The 13,623-nt window shown below is 38.5% G+C and overlaps 1 long non-coding RNA gene across 1 annotated transcript in view; it reads right to left on the reverse strand.

Moving 5' to 3' along the window:
• LOC136830712 (uncharacterized) overlaps positions 1-13,623 on the reverse strand; it is a 299,809-nt gene that overhangs the window by 205,160 nt on the left and 81,026 nt on the right. The gene's annotated exons all lie outside the window — the stretch shown is intronic.

The following is a 13,623-nucleotide window of genomic DNA, read 5'->3' on the forward strand; positions in this document are numbered from 1 at the left end:
TAACATCTAACATTCATTATGATATCAACAGAACAGTTAACATCTAACACTCATTAGGACATCAACTGAGCAGTTAACATCTAACATTCATCAGGATATCAACAGAGCTGTTAACATCTGGCATTCATTAGAATTTCAACAGACCAGTTAACATCTAACATTCATAAGGATATTAAAAGAACTGTTAACATCTGATATTCATTAGGAAATCAACAGAACTGTTAACATCTGACATTCATTAGAACATCAACAGAACAGTTAACGTCTAACATTCATAAGGATATTAACAGAACAGTTAACATATAACGTTCATTAGGGTATCAACAGAACAGTTAACATCTAACATTCATTAGGATATCAACAGAACTGTTAACATCTGACATTCATTAGTGTATCAACAGAACAGTTAACATCTAACATTCACTAGGATATTAACAGAACAGTTAACATCTAACATTCATTAGGATACAAACAGAACAGTTATCTAACATTCATTAGGATACCAACAGAACAGTTAACATCTAACACTGACCAGTACATTAGCAAACATTATCACACGTGACACATCATGTGGGTCACATGTACCTCTAAACTGCTTCATTTAGGACAGACGATTTCCGCCACTCAATCGCCTCAGAAAAGAACCGAAGCTTGAACTATAAATCCGAGAGAGGAGCTACGGCAATCGCTGCCACAAAGGTTGGAATTGCCCCCAAGAAATCGCCAGCCTGGGAAACGAAAGCTATTTCCAGGTAATATTTACTTTGCTGTTGACGGCCATGGGGCCCATTCGGGACTGGTTGGTAGGACGTGATGAAAAAAGATAAGTGAGAGAGAAAATCGACTATTTCACACGAACGATTCTGCGGTGGTCCTCGAGAAATTTCTCTCTCTCTCTCTCTCTCTCTCTCTCTCTCTCTCTCTCTCTCTCTCACACACACAGCTTTCTTAGTCCCCCCCAACTCTCTCTCTCTCTCCCTCTCTTTATCAGCTTTCCAAGTCTCCTCTCTCTCTCTCTTTCTCTTCAGCCTTCTAAGTCCCCCTCTCTCTCTCTCTCTTGTCTCTCTCTCTCTTTCTTTTGTAAGCTTCTGCTCTCTCTCTCTCTCTCTCTCTCTCTCTCTCTCTCTCTCTCTCTCTCATACGCAAAGATCACGTACTTTGTATATATAATGTCTTCCGCAACGTCGCGCACCGCTGCATTTCTTCATTACCTGTCGCAGACAAATATGAAATTTGCCGCAGAAATGAAAAAGAAATGGGAACGCGACAACACTAACCTGATTCCACCAACCGTTTGTTAGACACAGACGACATAATAGCACTATAAAGATATACAGTATATAACACACACACACATACACACATAACATACATACATACATACACACATATATACACACACGCACAGACATACATAAATACATACATACATATAAACATATATGTATATATACACACATATATATATATATAATGTATAAATGTATATTTATACTTATACACACACATATATATATATTCACAGTATATATATATACTGTATATGTATATATGTATATATGAATGTATGTATGTATATCGTAAAACCCCTCTAATCTGGAAATGACGTTTTATTGGCAAAACATTCAAACCTCCGTTAAAAGCCAAGCAGATTTAATATTACTGACATTCAAATTATTAGTCACTATCCAAATAAGACCTCGCCTTACGTCGTCTCCTGAAGGCAGAACGTGATCTGATCACACGTAGCTTAATTTCATCATCATCATCATTATCCTCATCATCCACGATTATTTTTAGAGGTTCTCTTATCGAATCACATTCGGACCATCCGACCTTACTTTTGCCGTAAGTTTCTGAATAATAATTATAAATATAATATATATATATATATATATATATATATATATATATATATATATATATATATATATATATATATATATATATATATATACGTACATATATGCGTGTATTTACGACAAGCCTTAATTATTCACAATAATTATACGAACCTTAAAAAAAATGATATTTTGATAGTTTCTGAATAATAATTATTATGACATGCCTTATTTTTTCACGATAATTGTTACGAACTTTAAAAAGATTATTTCAAAACAGTACTGCGATTCACAATGTCCGAGTGAATCTGGTGTTTAACCCACTTTTATTTCACCGTTCTTTACTTTCTTCTATTTTATTTACCTCTATTTTTATTTTATTTTACTCTTTTTATTTTATTTTCCTCTGTTTTAATCTATTTTCCTATATTTTTATTTTATTTTCCTCTATTTTATCTTATTTTACTTTATTTCCCTCTATTTTACTTTATTTTATTTTCCTCTTTTATTTTAATTTCCTCTATTTTATTTCATTTTATTCTCCTTATTTTAATAATTTATTGCTTTTTTTCTTTGCAATAAAAAAACAATAGATGATTGAACTAAAAACTGAATAAATAAAGCAAAGCCTGATGCGTATTTTAAAGTACGACATGGCAACCTAGTCCCGGCGTTTAAAGAGCAAACAACACTTAAATTTCACTTGGAAGTTAATCTGGCATATAGTGTTGACAATATCAAAATGAAAGTTGCCCGAGAGAGAGAGAGAGAGAGAGAGAGAGAGAGAGACTTCTTGGACTGGCTCGATCTTCTCCATGGCCAAAAATAATTAACAAATCACGTTCTATCGTTACAACATACAGAGCAATTAATTTTATTGTCTGCGCAAGTATGAGAGAGAGAGAGAGAGAGAGAGAGAGAGAGAGAGAGAGAGAGAGAGAGAGAGAGAGAGAGAGAGAGAGTGTATGAGAAAGAGTAAATAAGTTAAAGACTAAGCCAAAGTTAGCCAGTCTTGGCAAAAAAAGAAAAAAAATGTTGGCAGCAAACATTTGAGAGAGAGAGAGAGAGAGAGAGAGAGAGAGGTTAATCCAAATCCAGCCTTCTTACAATTACAAAAAGTCTGTCGTTACAAAGGTAAACCCGCAAACCACTTGAGAGAGAGAGAGAGAGAGAGGAGAGAGAGAGAGAGAGAGAGAGAGAGAGAGAGTCCATCCATTTTCAACCATAAAGTTACAAACGAAAATCTGTCGCCACACAAGAACTCACAGCAGAACAACACACCTGTCGGCTACTTCAAAAAAGGAAACTATCCCGCACACCTGGCTTCCAAAAAAAAAAAAAAAAAAAAAAAAAAAAATGAATATACAAGATGACAGGTAAAACTCGAATGCATGATGGATGACGGAGCTCCAGGAAAGAGCCGAGTGTTCTTTTTAATTGTCTGTTTCTTTAATTTTCTCTAGGGTGGGAAACGGGTGAGTGAAAATAGCAGAAGTTGTAAACAGTGTTGATATTTGTTTCGCCGGGAAGGTTAGAAAGGAGTCTGACTCTCTCTCTTTTTCTCTCTCTCTCTCTCTCTCTCTACTACGCGAGCATACATACACATACATACATACATATATATATACCCATATACATACATATATATACATATATCCAGTATGTATGGATGTGTGTATATATATATATATATATATATATATATATATATATATATATAGATAGATAGATAGATAGATAGATAGATAGATAGATAGATAGACAGTTAAATAGATAGATAGAGAGACAGATAGATATATATGTATATATATACATATATAAAAAATATATATATTTATATATATATAAACATACATACATACATACATACATACATACATACATACATACATACATACATACATACATACGTACATATGTGCGTTATCTTAACGACTCCAAACGTCGCCCGCCATACAAACTCAAAAGTAACTTTCTCTCGTTACACAATAATAAAACATAGGGGGGAAAACACAAGTCACGTGAGACGAGGAAATCGCGAGAGCCATATGACATCGAAATATGGAAATTTAACGGCCGTGAGTCTTGGCAACAGGTGCAAATACAATTTATTATAACTGCGTCAAAAACACACGGGAAAAACATATTTACTCACGGGGTTTAGAAAATGATAGTTTACGATGGAGACAGGGTGTTTACGGTAGGTATATTAATGGGGGGAGAAGGTATATTTTGATGCTACGTAGTAAAAACAAAATTTGTAAAATTAGAATTGGGAAAGAAAGGGGTATAGTGGTGAAAAGATGGAGATTAGTGTTTGAGTCACAAGTGGTCGGGCATAGTTGAGAGAATGGGACGAATTGTGTTTGTGAGAAGGTTCGGTGTATGTGTGTGCTTTTTTAAACATACATACATATACACACACACACACACACACATATATATATATATATATATATATATATATATATATATATATATATATAATTATATATATACATATATATTTACATACATATTTTATATCTATATATACATATAGACAGACAGAGATAGATAAGATATCTGCGTGTGTATCATAATTTTTAAAACTACTAAGTCATGGATGAACCCTTGGTAAAGAAAAATTCCAGAGCATTGACAGTGCCAGTTACTTCCAAAGGTTTCTTTATTTTTTTCTGCAATGCTTATAAGGAAACTCATCTTTAGCTTTCTTCTATGTGAACACAATATTCGACCTATATTTATGTTCATACGAAATCGTTGGTATTTCAAGCTTATTATATTATTTATGGCAACCGTTGTAGCCAAAAATTCAAAATCTTTGTAATTTGCCTCTTTTCAATCAAGTATCAATGTAACCTGATATTATCAAATCATCTTCAGCATTATGTCATTTCTCTCTAAGTACCGAAAACTCTCATCATTAAAACTTCCATGCGTGGACGTCATTCACAAACAATTCCTGTGCGTCTGCGTCCCACCATAAGCAATTCCTCTACTCAAAAATCATTCATAAACAATTCCTGCGCATCTGTGTCCCACTATAAGCAATTCCTCTACTCAAACGCCATTCACAAACAATTCCTGTGCGTTCGTCTACTCAAACATCATTCATAAACAATTCCTGCGTTTCCTGCGTATCTGTGTCCCACTATAAGCAATTCCTCTACTCAAACATCATTCATAAACAATTCCTGTGTATCTGCGTCCCACCATAAGCAATTCCTCTCCTCAAACGTCATTCACAAACAATTCCTGTGCATCTGCGTCCCAACATAAGCAACTCTTCTACTCAAACGTCATTCACAAACAATTCCCGTGCATCTGCGTCCCAACATAAGCAACTCCTCTACTCAAACGTCATTCACAAACAATTCCTGTGCATCTGCGTCCCAACATAAGCAATTCCTCTACTCCGGCGCAAAATTGCAAATATCTGTCCCGCCACCTCAAGCTAAGTCAATAACCCCAAATACTAGAGGGTTCCCCCTTGAAACATTATCTCGTCATGGGCTGCCTTCACAAAGGCTGTACGAGGTCACACCACCCTCACACAACAGGTCGTTCAACTTGGCACCAGCGCGAGCGTTGCTTACCTTTCCCTTCCCTCTAGCAATAACAGGCGGGGTGCGACGGGCGAGGTCATCACAGTGTGGAGAAGAGGTCGTTCAACCGAGCAACAGCATGAGACAATTTTTTTTTTCATTTTTCTTTTCATCGAAGGCGCGAGGTTACTGCGAGAGATCGCCTCTCTCTCTCTCTCTCTCTCTCTCTCTCTCTACACACACAAATACATGATGGAATAAAATGCTCTCTCTCTCTCTCTCTCATATACACACAAATACACGATGGAATAGAATCCTGAGTTTCTCTCTCTCTCTCTCACACACACATACACACGAAAATACATGATGGAATAAAATGCTGAGTCTCTCTCTCTCTCTCTCTCTCTCTCTCTCTCTCTCTCTCTCTCTCTCTCTCTCTCTCTCTCTCTCTCTCTCTCATACACACAAATGCATGATGAAATAGAATGCTGAGTTTCCCTCTCTCTCTCTCTCTCTCTCTCTCTCTCTCTCTCTCTCTCTCTCTCTCTCTCTCTCTCTCTCTCTTAAAACGTCGTTATATAAGGTGGTGGTATGTGGCAACACTTTTTCTTTAAGGAAAAGTACAAAATTTTGGTTGGAAGCTGAGTTATTCATTAGCAATAATTCCATGGTACTCTACTCGTAAAGTACCTTTAAAAATTATTAAATCAATGACAAAAGAAAGGGAGAGTTAATTTATACTAATAATAATAATAATAATAATAATAATAATAATAATAATAATAATAATAATAATAATAATAATAAACATCTTCATTGTGTGGCACATCTTGGAAGCTGCAATGGCACTGAGCAATGATCCCTTCTGGGAATACAAAAGTATATGAAATTCAGGGGAATTTTTTTTATACACATTCTCCGTCTCTTAAACAAATTATATATTTTTCCGTCTCCCTTCTTATCCCTGCCCTTATCATCCACCTTCATTATTAGCTCATTAACATCATTACTTCCAACTTTTATAAAAACAATTTCACGCCCCCCCCCCAACCCCCTCTCTATACAAGGGGCACTTCCGGCACACATGATTTAATGGTCAACGACCCTGATGGTCCTTTTTCCTGGGGCTAAATGGGAACGGGGGAGGGGGAGGGGGAGGGTCTGGAAGGTGATGGGGGTGACAATACAGTATTTCAGGAAAGATGGAGAAGGGGACAGGGTGAAGTGGGAGGGGGGGGGACAGGGGCAATATGGGGTTTTTGACCTGACTTCGTCTCCGCCGAGACGACGACCTCGCTTGACACAACAAAGCTTTCAACCCCTTCCTGCGAACCTCTGTAGGTGGGACGAGGAAGAAGGTATGGGGGGGGGGTTTGCTGTGGACCCGTGGATGGGGAAGGGTGAGGATTTGGGGAGCTGGGTAAAGAACGAGGTTGTGGGACGGGGAGATTGGGATGAGGCAAGACAAGAAGGTACGAAGAGAATGAGGGCAGATGAGAAGAGTCACAGGAGAAGTTAGGAAGAGGTTTTCGTGGGGTTGTGGGGTTGGGCAAGACACGAGGGGGTTGGGGAAAGATGGGGGGAAAGATGACCCATGCTGTGGGGTATGGCCATAACCCATGACATGCGGGGTAACAAAGGGTCATAATATTATCATTTCACATTACTCACTGGAATTTTTTCACTGGTAATCAAGGCGCGGTGGGAATGATTCCTGAAAGGAATGCTGCAAAATATACATCAAATGTTTCACAAAATCTTTTACTTAATAACATGCAGATAAAATGTAAAAGGAAAATTTTGCTTTATGTACAAGCAAAAAATAGTTTATCAGAGTGGATAACAAATATTTTCCAAGTTATTGAATGAAAACGCAACAAAATAGTTCTTAGAAATTGTAATAAGAAATTACTATTGTTAAGGTGGATATAAAAAGTTTCATGAAAATTTTTCTTTATAAAATGTACACAAAACATTACTGTATAATAAAAATGTAGATACGTGTGTAAGAAAACAAGTACACCACAGAATTTTCCTCATAGAACACTAACGTGGAATGAGTTCCCTTAACTGTATTATTTTCTAAGCTTTTTTCCCCCTTGAAATTCCCATAAGAATTCCCATCTGGCCTAGGTCGTCAATCTATGACCTTTTCAAACATCAAGTATCAGAAAAATTAAAACCTGTTAAATCTTTAAAGTTACCAAAATACACAAAAAAAATACCAGCCACAAAATAAAAGACAAACACGAAACGATGTAAATACGAGCCAGAACAAAGCAAATTCTCAAAATGTAAAAGATATACAAAGTTCATATAATAAAATTACGTGACATTACACAAGAAAAATAGCATGCCAACGCACGACATATATTTCCCTAAGGTGAAATAAAAAAAGGACTCTTGGACGACGCTGATGTCATGAAAACATCCTAGGCTAATTTATTGCTAACATGCTTTAATAATACATACTTTAGCGAGTATACTTGTGAATTAATGTCTAAATATTTCTGGGACTACCCCTCCACGAGGATTATGAATACGACGAATAAACATACACACATACACACATATATATACACGAGTATCTGTTTTTATGTACTGTATGTATGTATGTATGTATGTATGTATGTATGTATGTATGTATGTATGTATGTATGTGTTTTTTACAAGCTTATCCAAGTATCCTTCCCTTTTTATTCTCTCCATACAAGAAGCTTTTTAGATAACCCCAGTGACCCACAAAAATAAACATCAGCAACAGAAAACCAATACAATTCGTCTAGCCCCAATCAGAAATAAGGCATATCCCAGAAGGAATACCGAAACAGACGCATATATATCATCTAAGTTCTTTGAAGATGCCTACATCCATGGCGCTACTGAGCGTGAGTGGAAACAGGAGTTATGGTCTTCTTCTCGCGTAGGAAAGTCTCCTAACAGATTCCTTATACGGGGGAGGATGAGAGAAACCTAATCTTGAGAATTATCATGAGATTACCATTATTCTTTGATCGCCATGAGCTGGGAACGTGTCAAAGGGACGTAGGAATCGTAGGTTGATAGCAGATGGGGTAGAAGGATCCCGGATTCTCCAGTAGGACCGTGACCACGGTAGGACTCCATGTGGGCCAAGAGAACAACTGCAGGTTTGTTATCTTCAATATTAAATAGTGCAGATTTCTCATATCAAGAGGACTACTGCAGATTTGTCATATTAAAAATTAAATAGTATAGGCTTGTCATTTCATGAGGACAAATGCAGATTTGTCATATCAAGAGGACTACTGTAGATCTGTCATACTGGAAATTAAATAGTGCAGATTTGTCATATCAAGAGAACTTCTAAAGATTTGTCATATCAAGAGAACTATTGCAGATTTGTCATGTTAAAAAATTAAATAGAGCAGATTTGTCATATCAAGAGGACTACTGCAGATTTGTCATTATAGTCTAGTGGAAAACTGAAGATTTTTGAAGAAGCGTGTTTTGCTTGATAACAGATGTTTTATTGTTGATTATAGTACTAGGGGTCTCCCTGGACATATTTAAGCTGGGTGACATTCTGAAACCCTTGGGCAAAATTTTTTATAGCCAAAATTCAAAATGGCCGACACCGCCATAAGGAAAATCTTAAATTTGTGATATCTAAGCTTCTAACTGACCTGGAAACGTGATTTTTGTAGCTAAATGTATGTTTTAGGAGAATTATGAGACACCAAGACAGGTCATGATTATGATTCATTAAGTCATTGTACATATTTTGATGATAGAGGCCGAAAATTGGCCCAAATTCTTAATCGAACTGTTTGCATGTTTTTCATAGTAGTTACAAATTACATAATAATTGTTGATAGTTTGATGGTGGTGGCATACATTAAGTTCCTTGTCTGTCTTATTTCAGATGAACAAAATGGCTGACCAGGATTGCTATTTGAAAGAATATGTTAACTGTAGTGGCAGTGGAAAGGTAGTTTTACTTCGGCAGCACGGTTACGAACAGCTAGTATTAGTAGAGGTGACAGCTTGCATGCTCAGCTGTCTGAAGATTCAGACACTAGGTACTGGTGTCACAAGAATTGTGTGTCAACCTACACATCTAAGACACTCATCCAGAGGCAAATTTCAAAATGTTCAGCGTCCAAACCCCACCGAAAAAGCGGAGTCGTCGATCAGAAGATAATGTTTTCATTTTCCAAAAGCATTGTTTCATTTGCGGTAAAACATGTGAAGAGCGGGATCCAAAACATCCAGAACGATGGCGTCCATATAGTTACTGTAGAACTGCAGACTGAGGAAAATTACAAAGGACATTCAAGGAAGTTATTCTTGACACATGTGATCAACGGAATGATCAATGGGGAGACCAAGTGAGGCTCCGTATCCAGGCTACAGTTAGCGATTTGCATGCAGCAGATGCCAAATATCACCGAGACTGCCTGCAGACTTTCAAATCTCTATGTCACTTGGACAATGCGCAGATTGAAGCTAATTGTGATGTGGATAGAGCTTTTGCGGAGGTCATAGACAGTATGATCATTGACAAGACTAAAATATGGAATGCCATCGAACTTGAGGAATTGTATTACTCCTATGGTGGTACACAGATGTCACGCAGGCTTCTGATTGAGAACTTATCAATGAACTGGAACCAGATCTCCTTGTTCTCTCAGGCATTGGTGTGGCAAGCATCCTTGTTTTCAGAAGTAAAGTGTCAATACATAAGAAATTAGTTGGCAACAGTGAAGATGTAATTGACCAAGCCATAGAAAGATTAGCCAAAGTGATCATTAGAAAAACCAAGGAAATAAAGCGTGACCAGGAAAGATATGATACTAGAATAACTTTAGAAGATGCACTTTCCAGCAGCAGCCCAACTATGCTGAGATTGTTGTCAAGATTATCTTCAAAGCTCGATGGAAACCTTCAAGCTGCAATGGCAGGAAACATGGTTACATGTGCAATCACCAATAAGCCAACTTTACTACAAATTGCTCTCGGTGTGGTCATTCGTGAGAAAATGAATATTGAACTCCTGCATAATCTAGGAATCACATGTTCCTACGATGAGGTACTTCGGTTTAAGAGTTCAGCCGCTCATGCAGCTTCAAGGACATAGAAAAACTTGGGATTGCATGTGAAAATACTGGATTGATTCAGGTAGTGGCTGACAATTTTGATGCTAATATATCCTCTCCAAATGGGATTAAATCAACCCATGCCTTGGCTCTCCTTGTCACACAACCACAACCAGATAGTCAGACCACTTCACAAGAGGAGCACAAGATCAGGCGCCTGAAAAAGGCAGAAATGTCTGAGAGTACAATTGATGAAGTCTCAATCCATGAGTATGAAGAACCAAAGAAACCTGCTATGCCAACATGGGCTGCAAACCAGTCTCCATTGCCACTTGCAGTGCTCACCAGCCAAGTGATCTCTGTTAGGAGAGCAAGAAGAAGATCTTCAGTTCCTCACAGATATCGTCAGTGTTGAGAAAACACCAGAGTATGGAGGCTACAACACTAGGCGTGCCAGGAGCAAGGTCAGTCAATCAAAGCCAAGACAAAAGCAGTTTATTTGCCCCTGATAGACATGGCACCAGCAGAACCAACAACCATGTTGACAGCCATGATGGAAGCACAAAACTTACAAATGCAACAGGACAAGTCTACACAATCTTCACAAATGATCAACAGCTATACCGTGTAGCTGTGAACATCACCTGGGTCTACAATGACTTGTTCCTGAATTTCATTCCTAGACTTGGTGGGATGCATACCTTGATGAGTTTTGTAGGGGCAGTCGGCACCTTGATGGCTGACACAGGACTTGAGCCCATCATGGATGTGGCATTTGGAGGTGTTGCAAAGATGTTAACAGGCAAAAAGTACCCTCAAAACATACGAGCCCTGCGTATGGTTGCAGAAGAGTTGTTGCGTGGCATCATATGCAATGAAGAGCTGCGAACGCACTCACAGCTTATGCAAATCCTTGAAAACAGATCACAGCAAAGTCGAACAACCAAGCTCTGGGTAGACAACCTAATCAAACCAGTGATGATAATGATGCTGTTCATCAGAGCTGAAAGAGAGGCTGACTGGCCCCTTCACTTGCTGGCAACTAGGCTCATGATGCCATACTTCTTCTCAGCTGGACATTTCAATTATGCCAGGTAAGTCTGTATCACACTTGTTTAGGTTATTTAAATATGCTATAAGTATGTCCATGGTAGCCATGGTGGTGAAACTTACTATAAATATTAACTGCACCTGTTATCCTTTATTCAAAATTCATTTCTGTGAACCTTGCTGTGCTTATGCTTTTGGTGCTTTTATTTTATTGCTTTGCTTTTGGTGCTATGCTTTTGGTGCTATGCTTTTGGTGCTATGCTTTACGTGTTGGGGTATTAATTAGGTTTTCTCCCTTCAGATATTGCCTATACTATCTCCACTCCATGTCAAAGTTACCCAGTCTAGTCCAGAAAGAGTTTATGAAGGGCAATCATGTAATGCGTCATCAAAGTGGTATCTGGAATGGATTATGGTCAGACCTCTTCATTGAAAGTACATTCATGAGATATGGTCACAGTACTGGAGGTTTAGTTGGTATAACTTTGCAGCCATCTACAGTGAAGAGATGGGCACTTAGTCTCCATCTATGTGCACAGCTCAGAAAAAGATGTCATGTCCTTGTCAGATCCAGATGAGCAGACTACTGTGACAACTCATAAGGAAGAGGGCCCATCAAGAATACAAACTGATGCCATAGACAGAGAGAAGATCAGAGACAAGCTGACAACATGCATTGATCCCTTGAATTCTGACAGCCATCAGCCTGGTGTCCTTGTAAACATTGTCACAGGGAGGGTGGCATCACCTTCTGTCAACATTGACGGATCTGTGAAGTTGGGAAAGCATTTGATGAAAAGCTATGAGGATGGCTGGCCTGAGAGCTTTCATAAGCCACTAGCAAAGCCTACAGTAACCATGGCTGAACAGAAGAAGAGAATCAAAATTGGGAATGTTCAGTATATGATCCATCTTAAATATATGGTAGAGTTTTGTGTCTACAGAAGGTCAGAGACATCAACATGCAGGATGTGCTCAGCTATGAGTTAGCCTCTGCACCACCATCCATGTTTGACAAATCAGGGAGATGAGGATTACCAAAGCAAAGTCCAGTTTGAAGACTAAGCTACAAGTTGAGCAGTCAGAGCGTTTGTCCACACCTGCAGATGTTATTGTTCTGGATGGATGCGCCATACTGTGGGTAGTTCGCTGGCCAGCTCATGGTCTTGTGCAAGACTTCATCAAGAACTTCCTTGATTATCTCTCACGTCAGCTAAACACCACTGACACATATCTAATCTTCGATAGGTATTATGATAATAGCATTAAGGACATCACAAGATCATTCCGAGCTGGGAAAGATGCTAGTAGGGAACATCACCTGTCACTTCTTACACCGCTTCCATCTCAGAAGGTGTGTCTCACTGTGACAAAGAATAAAGTACAGCTGATAAACTTGATCTGGCTGTACATCAGAGAGCACCACGACCTACTTCCACAAAATGGAAATGCACTGGTTGTAACAGGCTCACTGCCGACACCCATGCAGGTCAGTGATGGACAAGTTCAGGAGCGGCAAGATCTTCGCACGACGCATGAAGAGGCTGATGTAATCATTGCACAGCAGGTAGTCCATCTGGCTGAAACAGGGCACAGCAATATTCGGGTGGTGGCTGATGACACAGATGTTTTTGTGTTACTACTGCATTTTTACAAGCAGAGACAGCTTACATGCAATCTAGTCATGATGGGGACAAGTTTAGGAAGAAAATGTGCTGATATCAAAGCAACTGTTAAGGAGCATGAGGACATCATTGAAGATATCTTGCCAGCACATGTATTGTCTGGCTGTGATACTGTGTCAGCATTGTGGGGCATAGGGAAAGGAACTGTGTTCAATGTTCTCAAATCTGGAAAGAAACACCTTAACACAATTGGCATTACAACAGAGAATGAGGCCTCTGTTATACTCCAGTCTGTTGCCTTCATTGCATCATGCTATGGCCACCAGAATGAAACTGATATGACAGCTCTGCGTTACCAGGTCTGGTTAGGTAAGATGGCCAACCATAGGCTAAACTCTGCTCCTGAATTGAGAGTTCTACCCCCTACGAGTGAAGCTTTCAAGCAACATGTATTTAGAGCTCATTTTCAAGCTGCCATATG

This window comes from Macrobrachium rosenbergii, chromosome 47 (assembly GCF_040412425.1).
Source record: "Macrobrachium rosenbergii isolate ZJJX-2024 chromosome 47, ASM4041242v1, whole genome shotgun sequence".
Classification (NCBI taxonomy): domain Eukaryota; kingdom Metazoa; phylum Arthropoda; class Malacostraca; order Decapoda; family Palaemonidae; genus Macrobrachium; species Macrobrachium rosenbergii.